Source organism: Capsicum annuum, chromosome 2, assembly GCF_002878395.1.
Source record: "Capsicum annuum cultivar UCD-10X-F1 chromosome 2, UCD10Xv1.1, whole genome shotgun sequence".
NCBI lineage: Eukaryota > Viridiplantae > Streptophyta > Magnoliopsida > Solanales > Solanaceae > Capsicum > Capsicum annuum.
Window position 1 is genome coordinate 61,519,174 of NC_061112.1, and position 15,383 is coordinate 61,534,556.

The window sequence follows — 15,383 nt, forward strand, 5'->3', positions numbered from 1 at the left end:
TATATCTCTTCAGTTGGCTACATTATAGATAGTCATATTTAGGGTATCTTTTAAAGAGTATTGTAGATTAGGCAAAGATGACTCGGGGTATTCTTTGGGCATCTTAGGGAGGCACCAAGTAGGTGCATTATTTTGGGTAGTTTAGATGTTTGTCTTCTCATGGTAGAGATTTTAGAGGTTCTAATAAATATTAGGGTAGGACAGTGTAGGTGGCTTTGTATAGTTTAGGTGGTAGATTTTTAGGTTCAGCAGTGCAGGGTGGCCATTCAGGCTTAGTGGTACCTACTTATATTGATGCAGGCCATAGGATCTATTATGTATGTCGTGAGGTTAGCCATTTGTCAAAGGACTGCCCCCATCATGTGATAAGGGCTACTCCTACTTCAGTAGTAAGAGATAGGGGTAACACAAAAGAAGTGAGAGGTAGAGATGGTCGAGCCTACGGTGGTGGTTGTGGGGCCACTCTGGCAATTAGTAGTCATGGAAAGTGCTATGTTATACCAACCATACCTAAGGTAGAGGCTTTTGATGTTGTCATTACAAGTATTATCTCCATTTGTTTCAGATATTAATCTATATTATTTGATCCCTAAGTGACTTTTTCCTATATATTTGCATATTTTGCTTTAGGTTTTAATTATGTTAGTAGGCCTCTTTACATGCATATTTGTCTATCTATCCTAGTAGGTGGTTCTTTAGTGGTGGATCAGGTGTGCCGATCTTGTTTTATGACTTTTATAGGGCATGAGACTTTGGTAGATCTGCTTGTGTTAGATATGGTTAATTTTGATGTTATTTTGGGCATGGATTGGTTGTCTTCTTATAATGTTGTCATAGATTATTTTTCTAGATTAGGTGTACTAAGGATAGCTTAGGAGGGGTCACCTTATTCGGGTTCCAAGAGGGTTATCTCTTATGTCTAGGCTCAGAGATTGGTTAAGAAAGGATCTTTAGCTTATTTGGATCATATTCATAATACTAGTGTTGCTTGTCCTCCTTTCTTGGACTCTATCCATGTTGTCCATGAGTTTGTTGATATGTTCCCTAAAGATTTTCTTGGTATGCCTCTGAATCATGATATTGATTTTTCTAGTGATATTGAGTTGGGTACCAAGCCCATTTCTATTCCTCATTATAAGATGGCCCCAGTCGAGTTGAAGGAATTAAAGGATTAGTTTCAAGAGTTGTTGGATAAGGGATTCATTCAACCTAGTATGTATCATCTTGGAGTGCGCCTATATTGTTTGTAAAGAAGGATAGGTCTATGTGTATGTGTATTGATTATCGACAGTTAAACAAGGTGATTAATAAGAATAAGTATCCTCTTCCTTGCATTGAGGATTTATTTGAACATCTTCAGGGTGCTGTGATGTTTTCAAAGATTGATTTAAGATCCGGTTATCACCAATAAAGGATTAGATCTTTGGATATCTAAAGATAATTTTTTGGACTCAATATGGTCATTATTAGTTCTTCGTTATATCTTTTTTGTTGACCAATGCCTCTGCCACGTTCATGGAGTTGATGAATCAGGTGTTTCGATTGTATCTCGACTACTTTGTTATTATACTTATAGATGATATCTTGGTGTATTCCAAGAGTGAGGCTGATCATAAGGAGCATTTGCGAATTATGCTTCAGATACTGAGGGATGAGAAATTGTATGCGAAGTTCTCTAAGTGCAAGTTTTAGTTGGAGTTTATTTCTTTCTTGGATCATGTGGTGACTAAGAAGGGTGTTATGGTTGATCTAGCCAAGGTTTCAGCGGTTCATGACTGGGCTAGACCTTCTTCACCCAACAAAATCTTAACATGAGGTAGTGTCATTGGCTTGAGTTGCTTAAGGATTATAACTTGACCATTTTCTATTATCTGAGCAAGGCTAATGTGGTTGTGTATGCCTTAATTAGAAAGTCAACAAGCATGGGTATCTTGGTCTATCTTTTGACCCAGGAGAGGCCTTTAGACTTAGAGGTTCAGTCTTTAACTAACTAGATTGTGAGGCTTGATATTTTGACCCTCGGGTATGTTTTGGCATTTGTGGAAGCTAGGTCTTTTTGGATGGAGTAGATTTGATCTCACTAGTTTGATGATATGGGTTTGATGTTGATTTGAGATGAGGTGTTAAGTGGTGAGGCCTAGGAAGCCTCACTTGATTCAGATGGTACTTTATGGATTAGCGGTCGGGTATGTGTCTAATGAGTAGGTGATTGGATTAGGTTGATTCTAAAAGAGGCCCATTCTTTCAAGTATTTATCCATCTAGGTGTGCCAAAGATATAAGGTGATTTGAGGTAGCACTACTGGTGTGGTGGTATGAGGCAAGATGTAGTGGATTTTGTAGATTGTTTCCTATGTTTTCAGCAGGTGAAGGTTGAGCATATAAGACCTGGTGGTTTGCTTCAGAGGTTAACCATTCTTGAGTGAAAGTGGGAACGGATCACCATAGACTTTATGACTGGTTTGCCTCGTACATCTCATGGTACTTATAGTATTTGGGTCATCGTGGATCGATTGGCCAAGTCATCTCATTTCCTTTTAGTTTAGGTTTCCTTTAGTGTCGAAAGGTTGGCTCGTATCTACATTTATGAGATTGTGAGACTTCATAGTGTACCTGTGTCTATCATCTCAGATTGTAATTAAGTGTTTATCTCTCACTTTTGGAAGACTTTTTAGGATTATTTAGGCACTCAGGTTGATCTTAGCACAACGTTTCACCCCTAGACTGACGGTCAATTAGAGCAAATTATTCAGGTTTTAATGGACATACTCAGCACTTGTGTGATAGATTTTGGTGGCTAGTGGGAGTAGCACTTGGCTTTAACATAGTTTGACTATAATAATAGCTAGCATTCTAGTTTTGATATGGCTCTTTTGAGGCATTGTATGGTAGGCGTTATCACTTGCCAGTGGGTTGGTCCAATGCTTTTGAGGTTAGTCCTTGAGGTATGTACTTGCTTCATGATTCTTTGGACAGGTTCGAATCATTAAGGATAGACTTAGAGTAGGCAGAAGTGTTATGTAGACCATAGACTTTGTGCCTTGACATTTGGTGTTGGTGATCGTGTTTTCTTAGAGTTTCACCCATGAAGGGTGTGATGAGGTTTGGTAAGAGGGTCAAGATTAACCCAAGATATATTGATCCATTTGAGATTTTTCAAATTGTTGGTGATGTGGCCTATGAGTTGGCTTTTCCCCTTGATCTATCAGGTTTTCATCTAGTTTTTCATGTTTTTCTACTTCACCATGATATTCTTGATCCGTCTCATGTCATTCATTGGGAGACGGTTCAGTTAGATGAGCAGTTGTCCTTTGTTGAGGAGTGGATCTCTATTTTGTCTAGGGATGTTAGGCGGTTGCGCTCTAGAGTTATCTCTATGGTTAAGATTCAATGGAGACATCGACCTATAGGTGAGGTTACTTGGGAAGTCGAGTCTGATATGCATAGTTCCTATCCCTAGCTCTTTGTTGATTCAGGTATTTCTTTGCCTTAGTTCGAGGACGAACTAGATTTTTAGGGGTGGATGGTGTAACAACATGAAAATTTGATGAAATATGTGAAATTTGTGATTTTATGTAATTTGACTATTTTACCCTCCCATAGGTTTATTATGGTATTTCTGGGGTGTGGGGGTAATTGGCAAGATTTTTTATGCATTTTGGTACTATTTATACGGTATAGTGATTTTTGGAGAGTTCGAGAGCCTTATTTTGGACTTATGTGAATATCTTTTGATCCATGTGATATATGGCTTAACGGACTACATCATCAAATCTAGAACGTCGATTTTAGGTTTGTAACATATTTGGTGTGATTTTACGACTTTTAAAGCTCATTTTGACCCTCACTAAAAAAATTGTGATTTTGGATTTTGGGGGTCAACTTTGTGAAAACAATATTTTTTAAAAAAATTTTAATATATTCATTGGGTCAGGAGCATCGAATTTAGTGTGGTTTCATAGTTTATTTGTGTATATCGGACTCCGAACGAATTCGGGTACCCCGTTGAGTCCGTTTGAATTTAGAAAAATCTGCACAATAAAATAACCCTTTTTGGCCCATTTTGCTCATTCTTTCACCTTTTCTCTTGAGAGCTAACTCGTAAAATAGTGTGAGAGCTTAAAATTGCAGCTTGTGGAAGCTTGGGAGGCTAGATTAACATCTATTTTTTATTCTATTATGGATTTGAAGTGAAATTTCATCCTTTTCTTACTCTGATTCTTGATTAATTGTTCAAAATTTTCAAAAACCTTACTTCTTGATTAATCTCCAAATTTCACTCCTTTTCACTTGAACAATGTTCCTAATCCTATAATTACTAGTTTTCATTAATCTCATTTTCAAATAACTTCGATTTTTATTTTAACACGTATTTCAAAGATTTTATCTGATAAAGCTCAAAAATAGATTTTATTCAATTTGAACCTCATTTTTTACTTTGTTTGATTTAGATTTTCAGCTGTAGATTCCTAAAAATATGGAGAATATATTTTTGAAGTAAAGTTTTAATTTTGCCCTTCTTTTTTGAAAACCTATTTTAAGGGTCCATTTTAATTCCGAACCAAAAGTAGTCAATATGGGTATTGGTAGATTTGGTTTGATGCATAGATTCTATATGTTTCTTGGTTTTAGTTAATTCTGTGATTGCTCATGGGAACTAGGGCTTTGTAGTTGAAGTGTTGCAGACTGGATCTAGCATTCGAGATAGGTTATGGTTTAACTTTTTCACACTGGGCAGGGTAGTAAATGTTGGTACAAAATTCATGTTAAGGGTAAAAACTAATAATGAAAAATGGTTATTTATATGTTGTGCCCCTATGGGGACCTAAATGTGATGTAATTTGAATATGGGATATCTTATGATATGTATGACCGCGCGGGATCTAATGTGATGTTGATAGCCTAAAATACATGTGAATAATTGTATTATGTTGTTCGAAATGCCTATTGTGGTGCCTTTGGCGTATTGTGGATATATATATATATATTCATACTTTGTGGGCATATGAATTATGTTTAAAATTCGTGGATAATGGAAATAATGAATAGATGTTGGCTCATGTGGTTGTGGAATAGTAAAATTATGGTTGGTTATGGAAATACATCATATGGATTGGTTGTGAAAAATATACGATGTAGATTAATTATGGAAATACTCATTTGTATGGTTATGAACAGTGCATCATCATTCTCATGTTATCATACGCATCATTTCACTTGTTTATTTTATTGCTTTATATTTACTTGTTGTCATGTATGTGTACTTGATTTGTGTCTTATGTTATGTATGTGCTTTGGAAATACTAGAAATATTGAAATACTGAAAATATTGGAAACACTAAAAATACTCAAAATACGAAGGTTGTGTGCAAACCCAAGGTTGTGTGTCAATCTCAAGGCTTTGTGCCAACCTCAAGGTTATGTGCCAACCTCATGCATCCTTCTCATCATCATCATCATCATCACTATCAACATCATATACATTGAACTTGCTTTATTGTGTTTATTTATGCTTGTATTGTCATATTGACTTGTCATCTATCTATTTGTTCTATATCTTGACTTGTTAATGTTTGTCTTCCTTTATTTGTACTGGATGCTATTGATTATACATATTCCTCTTTCGTTCTAATTGTATGTGATATTATGTATATTTGTATCCCTATCTGGTGTGTTGTTGTATTATTATAGGTGGATATTGTAGAGTTCTTAGTGCAAACGATGTGGGCAATCATTGTAGGACAATTTCTTATTGCAGGTGATGTTCCCTTAGTGTATATTTTGTATGCTTTAGTTAATACTTCGCTTGGTCGTTCTATGATACCTACTGAGTACAAGTGGACCGCACCCACGCCTACTGTGTCCTTTTGGTGCAGGTCCTAAATCGAGTGCGCCTCATATTTGTTGATTTTGAGCGCCTTCAGATTTACTCAAGGTAGCAGATAGACATTCATGCATCTTGAGTTCACATCTATATTTCTATAGTAGTTATGTTTATATTTGTATTTGGAGATAGATATTGACCCTGTGTGAGGAGTATCTTTAATGTATTTGACTCATGGTAGTATTAACAATTCTTATACTATTGACACAAGATTTTGCGACTTATGGTTGTGTTGTTGATTATATTCCTTCTGCCTTCATCATAATTGTGTGGTTCGGCTTCGTTCTAGAAGCCTACCTTGGGGTATTTCTGTCTTTTCTCCTTTATGTATCAGTATGGGCGATAGGCTGACTTGTTAAGGTACGTCATGAAAAGTGTCATCATGACCCTTGGTTTTTGGATTGTGATATCTAAATACCAGTTGCTATGACTACTTATCCCTACGAGAGGATGAACGCAGTGGAGAATATAATATCAAAAATTTACCTATAGAAGTCAAGAATGGAGGAAGGTAAGTTTGGGTCTCAACATTGATTTTTCTATGTAATCTTCCTATTTCTTCCCTTCTCTCTTTTATATTTTTCTCCTCTCCTTTCCTTCTTATCTTATATGCTATGATTTACTCTCTACTGAACAATTTTATGCTTAAATTCAGTAGTGTTGTTTTTATTCCATATTAATTGTCTCTTCTCTTTTCTTTCCAAAGTCGACTCTTTTCTCTCTTCTAATTGAATTTAGTAAATATTATGAAGATGGATTTAAGGAGGTGGGATTTCTTAGAGGTGAAGTAGCTTATTCAGGTAGCTTAGGTTATTTAATAAGTTACTTATTTTAAATTGGCTAAGCCCAACATATTTATTTTTGGGAATAGTTTGCAGCATAACAAACTTAAGCCCCTAATTAAGCCACATAACAACACTTCCAAATAATTACCTAGTACAACAAAAGTAGCAATATTTTAGTGGGTTTCTCTATCACGACCCATGACTACCCCTTAGTCATAACACGGCGCTTAGAACCACAAATAATCCCAAGCTAACCCATATACTACCATAATGCTTGAAAAACTGGTTAAAACAAGTACGAAATCTAAATTGACTTAGCGGAAGCATAATTATAAGATATTCTATTTCAATACATTACTATTCAAAGCTTACAATACTGTAATCTAAAAGAAAGAGGAAAACTCAAGCTACATATAATGACTCTGACTGACCATCTATGAATCCTCTATTAATACTAACTATAGGTAGTCGGACATAGCCCCTAACTATCCCTAATTAATACATACGAATAAGAAAATACAATACAAGAACTGCAACTGACTTGAGTCATCAAAATAAGAGAATTCATTACCTGCTGGCTGGATGTTGTGATCTGCCAGACTATGATTCTGAAAGTAAGCACTTGAACCTATAACATATGAAAAATGTAGGCAGAAATAGTATGTTATCAGTACTTTGGAATGTACTGATTATGTGAGATATGCATTAGTCATAAAAATATTTACAGCATGCTTTAAAACTGAGGACATTAGCCATTTGCTAAAATATGCATTTAGAACATATTTGTACATAAAAGTTGTAAGGTGTAGTGAAATTTCTAAATCATGAGATAAAATATTTCTGTAAACTAGGAAGCAGTAGAAGCATGACTATTATATTTAATCTCAAGATAATGTTGAATATGATATAAAACTATAGTGAAGGTTATTTATGAATATTGAGTTTGAAACTGTGAGGTGTGAACTGGGGCAATGACCAAGTACAGACATGTACTAAATGAAAACTTAATAACTAAGTACAAGGTCATTCATAATCTAAAAATTGAACATAATTTGAAACATGAACTAAGGATTATGGGAGCTAACAATAACCGACATCCCTAATATGAGAAAATCAGGGTTTAACCCTAGTTGAAAGGGTGCTAGTACCTTGTCAAGGTTAACAACACTGGCTGACATAGATCCACTAAGCTGATGTCCCAAAGGGCTAAGATGTCCTACCTAAACTGACAGGTGGGATTCCTTATAACATATGGTGGCAACGTAGTTTTGAAACTTAGGGACTTCTACTAAGCGTCTCTGCCTAACTAACAAAGGAGTCATCATCCTTGGGTTCACTCGGTGCTAAGTACCACTACCAACTGAACGACACTGAAAATTGATACATATATATATATATATATATATAATCAATATAATAGTATTCTTAAAAACAACAACATATGCATAGTCTGAATTGCTCAAAATATGTCAACTGATGCATGAAATCCTAGGTATTGGGTGTTAATAACCACCAAATCTATTCATGATATATTAAGTAACATTAAAAGATAATTCACAATTTAAGGCCAAAACTCAACAACTTTTCATAATAAGGGAATTCATGATTTTTAACATGGGAAGATGCAATTTTTATGGGAAAATATGTATTCAGAGTTTAATTACAAAATAAACTGAAGAATTTAGGAAAACTCATATATATTTATCATATGCTCGAAATCTTGACTAATATTATGTAAGACATGCTTGGATTTCAGAATTGCGTCAATGATATGATATGAGCCTAATAAACCATAAATAATCATTAAAACATTCTTATGAGTGACAAATATATCATGGGAAACTGAATTTAAGCTTGAAGAAACAATTCGGGTAAAGCCCTAGTTTATGAAAATCTAAAATTTCATGAACAAAATCATAATTTGAGCATGAGTATGAAAGGAGATCCTCATTGAATACCCACATACCTAGTTGTTTTCAATTCTTGTGTTGAAATTTTGAGGATTTGAACTTAGAGATGAAAAACCCCAATTTCTAGCTTTGGAGAAGAGAAAATCGTATGTTTCTTGAGCAATTTGTGTGCTGTGTTGAGAATGAGGGACTAGGAGTTGTTTAGGCTTCATATCCAGCCTTAAGATAGCTTAAACAACGTAATTTTTTGGTTAAAAGAGTGGGAAAAGACAAAAAATATCCCTTTGAAAATGCTTTAACGGTGAAAACCTATCCTAACTGACGGTTTGGGCGACGGACCATCACTCCCGTGATCAACCATCACTCCAACCATCCCAAAATGACCAAATTTTGGCCTTTCTACTTAAGTGTGATAGTTTTGGCATGATAGACCGTTGTTGGTGTAAAGGTTTGTCACTCGGGCCATCGCGCCCTGGCGGACAGACATCCTTTTGGTAAATCAAGCATGACGTTTTACCCTGATATTGAATTAAGGAAAAACTGATAGAGTTGGAAATCTAATTCAATTTTCTATGTGTTGGTGGGTCAATAGCTCAAAAATTCTTAGTAATCCAAAAGTTATGCTCAATTGAATCTGACTAGAGTTATATTCTTCATAAAAATTTAATCGCCAAGAAATGTTTCGACTTGTCTATAAGCTAGGAGCTATTTGATGTCTTAATATATGTTTGACTAACTTATAAAACTACCAAAACATAAGGTTTGATCTTGTATGAACTTAAATCATGGTTTAAATAATGGCTTGGATTTTTAGGTGTTACAATATCTCCCTCTTAGGATCATTCATCCTCGCATAAAGACTGACCTAACTGAAAGGACAGGGAAAGATCTACAATCCCTGACATAGAATTCTATGATTTGAATATAGACATGATGAGTAAATATCCAACTAAAACTTGACTATTTTGAAAGTTTAGGAACTCATCAGTACTGACAGGCTGAATTCTGAAGTTGGCTAACCAACATGATACTGATTTCTAAATCTAGATATCCCGTTATGGTTGGGACTATTTTAGACTAGGAGTAAGGACTCAACTGAATTCACAATTAGTATGAATATAAACAAATCACCCCATGTAATTGGCATATTCATGAAACTTTGGATAGTAAGACTTGATGAAAAGATGGAAAACTATAGGAGCTTATCTGTCTAATTGATAAACTGAATTGTTGGCTATATAGACTGACTCATACTGAAAGTTTATAACCCAACTGAAGTATTCTTGGCACAAATGGATATTTAGAACTATAAAGTGATATCTAGTGACATAAAATTTTTAAGTCACTGGAAAAAGAATATTCACTACCTTCAACAGTCGTTGTCAAAAGTTCTAATAATATTAAGGAGAAAAGAATTTTAGGCATGATCTGAGTGAGATATCTGAACAAGAAATCACAACATGGGTACAACTCTATAACATGGAATATAGGCATACAAACATAAGCTAGGATAGAATTCTATACCTCAGGCAATGCAATTTCTAACTTCCAAGCTTAGCCACACTTCTCAAATACTTGCTCAACTATATTTTTCCTCTTAAATACTACACTTCATTTGATGCCACTTATAATCTTCACATGGGTATTCATAACTTATTCTACCAAAAGTATGAGTTGAACAAAATTCTCTGACCATTCAAGCTTAAATCAAAGTCACAAGGACTACACAAAATACCATAATACTAGTCTAAACTACGGATTCAATATCCTATGTGTTTTTAGAGCTCTCATCTCAAGAATAATTCTCCTTACCACTTCAACAACTAACTTCAATATCTTACTAGAAATTCACTAGCGTACAATGTATTTATCCACTTATATACTAACATAACATTCAAGCCTATTATTATGACCACATATGAACTTCTAAGCAATCAACACACCTAGGAATTTTCCCATATTCTCAAATACCTCTATCAATAACAACTTTCATGCACTATCCCAAATAAGAGACCTAGAATTTTCAACTAACTATGACATATACCAAAAGCTTTGCCTCAGTCTTCCTTCACACTTATAGGCTTAGATAAAACAAGCATACAACAATCTTTTCCTAATAAGGAATATTTACTCTCTCCTATTTAACCATTGTTCATCCATTTTTATCACCACTACCTTTACATACGGAGAGGTCACTAAATGGTTAGAACATGAGGACCTGAAGCATGAAAGAATACTATACATAACTTTGACACTTAACTGAGGTCTGAGGAATATAATATCAAAAGCATGGATTCATTAAGGAGATCTAAACTGAAGATATACCTGTCACAATGCAAATTTTTCACTAGTCATTAAGGGTGTACCATGAGTTTTGGGAACTGAGCATACTGTAAACATGGGTACATGAGTCATGAGTTGCATGACTGGAGATTGGAATTCATAAATTCATGGAATATGATTTGTACTTCTGGATGAACTGTCGCTCCTTATATAGGAACTTAAAGCATACATGATTCTATATAAAGTGCATGAATATGAGCTTTGATCATAGAGCTAACTTATAATGCATGAGTAGATATTGTAATGACTGAAGTACAAAAAATTGTATCGAGATAGCAATAGGTCTGGTATCTTCGTCCCCTACTATTATTCTAGAACTTACTAGCATCACTACTAGAATCTGATAACCTGACTTAATTCCTTGCTCTATCATCTCCCCCCTTAGATTAAATCCATCAATATAAGATTGTGGACTTCTGAAATAAACTCTAAATCAAACTGCAATCACTTTACTCTAGAGTCTGAGATATAATAATACACATAAATAATAAAATTCCCCTAAAAGACTACATCTTAAAAGTGTAAAACCTATTGCTAGTATTTCCTTCTGAGAAATAACTCTTAGTTTTCTATATCCTTAATAGTATTTATAATAAATTAAGTGCTTATTACTTCGAACCTTCTGAATCAACATAATACCCAAAGTTCACATTTTTTTCTTCCAGAATTTCAACTCTTCTTTATATTAGCCTAATTATTCATAATTCAAACTTAGATTCTAACCCTTAACATAGATAGCCACAAAACTTCTCACACATTAATACCAACTTACTACTACTGGATAGGAACCATGAAACACTAACCCATACAAAATTTTCTAAGCATATTCAACCTTAAAAAGCGTTTCTATCTTTCTGGTCACTAACTAATCTCTATCCTAACTTAAGTATTAACATACCCTAAGTCCCCTTAATTTGTAAATCTCTATCAAGTGATATTAAACAATCTACACAACATTTTCTGGCTCTATGGATACATAATCTACTAAATTTGGATAAACACTATTTGCACTTTACTTTTGCTAAACTTCTAAGTTCATGCTTCTAACTCTAGGTCATGTGGTCATAAGATTCTGAGAAGGGATCTGAGGGTACATCTGACTTAGCTTAGTGAACAATTTTCATAAACATGAATGAAATTGTTCAATGATTGGAAATTACAGGCACTAATGGGATCTTTTTATGCCCACGTACAATCTCATAACTATCTGTGGGGACTGTATGAGAAAACTCTATCAGTAGGAATTTAAGAATGACTATTCCTATTACCATAAAAATAAGGCACAATTAGCAGGAATGGAGCAAAGTTAGAATTTGCATTTCTTAGAGAATATCTCTACTGTACAATCTAAAATATGAAAGAAGGGATATATTTCCTAAATTTCCTGTAGCCTCTCAAATAAAAGTACAGACATCTCCATACCATTTTGAAAAACTTTACTAGACATGGCTTCATAGACACCCTAGGACACTTGAACCTTGTGTTCTGATACTAAGTTTGTCACAACTCAAGACTACCCCTTGTCGTAACACAGTGCTTAGAACCACAAGTAATCCCAAGCTAACCCATGTACTACCATAATACTTGACCTACTGATTAAAAAAGGTACAAAATCTAAATTAACTTGGTGAAATCATAATCATAAGATATGTTATTTTAATACATTACTGTTCAAAGCTTACAAAATAGTAATTTGAAAGAAAGAGGAAAACTCAAACTACATATAATGACTCTGACTAACCATCTATAAATCCTCTATTAATACTAACTATAGGTAGATGGGACATGACCCCTAACTATCCCTAATCAATACATACGAATAAGAAAATACAATAAAAGAACTGCAACTGACTTGAGTCCTCGAAATAAGAGAACTCATTAAATGTTGGCTGGATATTGTGTTCTACCTGACTTTGATTCTGAGAGTAAGCATTTGAATCTACATCACATAAAAATATAGGCAAAAAAGGTATGCTATCATTACCTTGGAATGTAATGAGTATGTGAGATATGTATTTGTCATAAAAATACTTAAAACATGCTTTAAAACTGGGGACATAAGTCATTTGCTAAAATATGCACTTAGAACATATATATATATGTAAAAGCTGTAAGGCATGGTAAAATTTCTAAGTCATGAGCTAAAATATTTCTATAAACTAGGAAGCTATACAAGCATAACTATTATATTTAATCTCAAGATAATGTTGAATATGATATAAAATTATACTGGGGGTTATTTATGAATACTGAGTCTAAAACTGTGAGATGTGAACTAATGTAATGACCAAGTATAGATATTTACTAAATAAAAACTGAATAATTGAGTACAAGGTCATGCATAATCTGAAAATTGAACATAATCTGAAATATGAACTAAGGGCCGTGGGAGCTAACAATAACTGATATACCCCAATCTGAGCAAATCAGGGTCTAATCGATAATCCTAGTCGGAATGGTGCTAATACCTTGTCAAGGGTACCAACACTGGATGGTGTGGATCCATTAAATTAATGTCTCGAAGGACTAGGGTGTCCTGCCTAATCTGGTGGCGGGGGGAGGGGGGGCCTTGTAACCTACGATGGAAATATAGTTCTGAAACTTAGGGACTGCTACTAATTGTCTCTGTCTAACTAACGGAGGAGACATCATCCCTGCATCACTCGGTGTTAAGTATCACTCCCAACTGAATGACATTGAAAACTTATATATATATATATGATGAATATAGTAGTATTCTTAAAAATAGCAACATATGCATAATCTGAAGTGCTCAAAATATGTCAACTGATACATGCATGAAATCCTAGGTATTGGGTGTTCATAACCCACCAGCTCTATTCATAATAATATTAATTGACATTAAAATAAAATTCACCATTTAAGATCAATAACTCAACAACTTTTCTTAACAAGAAAATTCATGATTTTGAACATGGAAAGATGCTACTTTTATGAGAAAACATGTATTCGGGGTAGGGATGGCAATGGTGCAGTGCAGTGCGGTTGCGGTGCGGGTTTTTCTAAATCCGCAATTTTTAAAACCACATCGCACCGCACTGCATCACCTTTAAATCCGCATAAACCCACCCAACACTCATACCCGCGCATACCTGCACCACACCGCACCGTACCACCCCATGTTTTTGTTTTTATTTTAATTTTTTTGAAAATTTTGTAACTCCATTTAAAATAATAATATTTTCAAATCTACAACTTGAAAATAATAATTAATTTCTATTATATCACTTTTCACTAAGAAATTCTCAAAAAGTATCACGTGTACAAGTAATGATCAAATATCATATTTTTATTAAAATGAATAGAGATATTAAAAAAAAACTATAAAATTATTTATTTGTAGTCTTATACACGTCGTTTTAAGTATCATAAAAATTTAAGTAAAGAATACATATAATTTTAGGTATATTTATGAGAATAATACTAGTTTTTATCTTTTTTAATTTAAACCCGCATATACCTGCAACCTGCACCGCACCACACCATTTAAAAAAATTACTTTAACCCGCCCCGTAACCGCACCGCACCGCCCCGTATATCTTAAAACTCGCACCGTCCCACACCCGCACTGCCCCATTGCCATCCCTAATTCCGGGTTTAATTACAAAATAAACTGAAGAAATTAGGAAAACTCATATAGCTTATCATATGCTTGAAATCTTGACTAATGTCGTGTAAAATAAGCTTGGATTTGACAATAGCATGAATGATATGATATGAGCCTATAAATCATAAATAATCATTAAAATATGCTTATGAGTGACAAATATATCATGGAGAATTGAATATAAGCTTGGAGTAACGATTTGGGTAAAGTCCTAGTTTATAAAAATCATAAATTTCATGAACAAAATCATAATTTGGGCATGAGGATGAAAGGATATCCTCATTGAACCCACATACTTGATTGTTTTCGATTCTTGAATTTAAATTTTTAGGATTTGTACTTGGAGATGAAAAACTCTAAATTTCTTACTTCGGAGAATAAAAAATCGCATATTTCTTGAGTAATTTGTGTGTTGTATTGAGAATGAGGGATTAGGAGTTGTTTAAGCTTTATATTCAGCCTTAGGATAGCTTAAACGATGTAGTTTTGGGGTTAAAAAGTGAAAAAATACCAAAAAAACTTTCAAAATACTTTAACAATGCAGAATTGTCCCGACTGAAGGTTTGAACGATCGACTGTCACTCCCATGACCAACTGTCACTCCAACTGTACCAAAATGACTGAATTTCAGTCTTTTTGCTTAAGGGTGACGGTTTGGTGTGACGGGCCATTGCACTCAAACAAATAAACACCTTTTCGGTAAATCAAGCATAACTTTTTACTCCGATATTGGATTAAGGCGAAACTGATAGAGTTGGAAAGGTAATTCAATTATCTATTTAGGAATGCCATTCTTAGATAAATTATACCCACATATAATAACCAAAACAGACT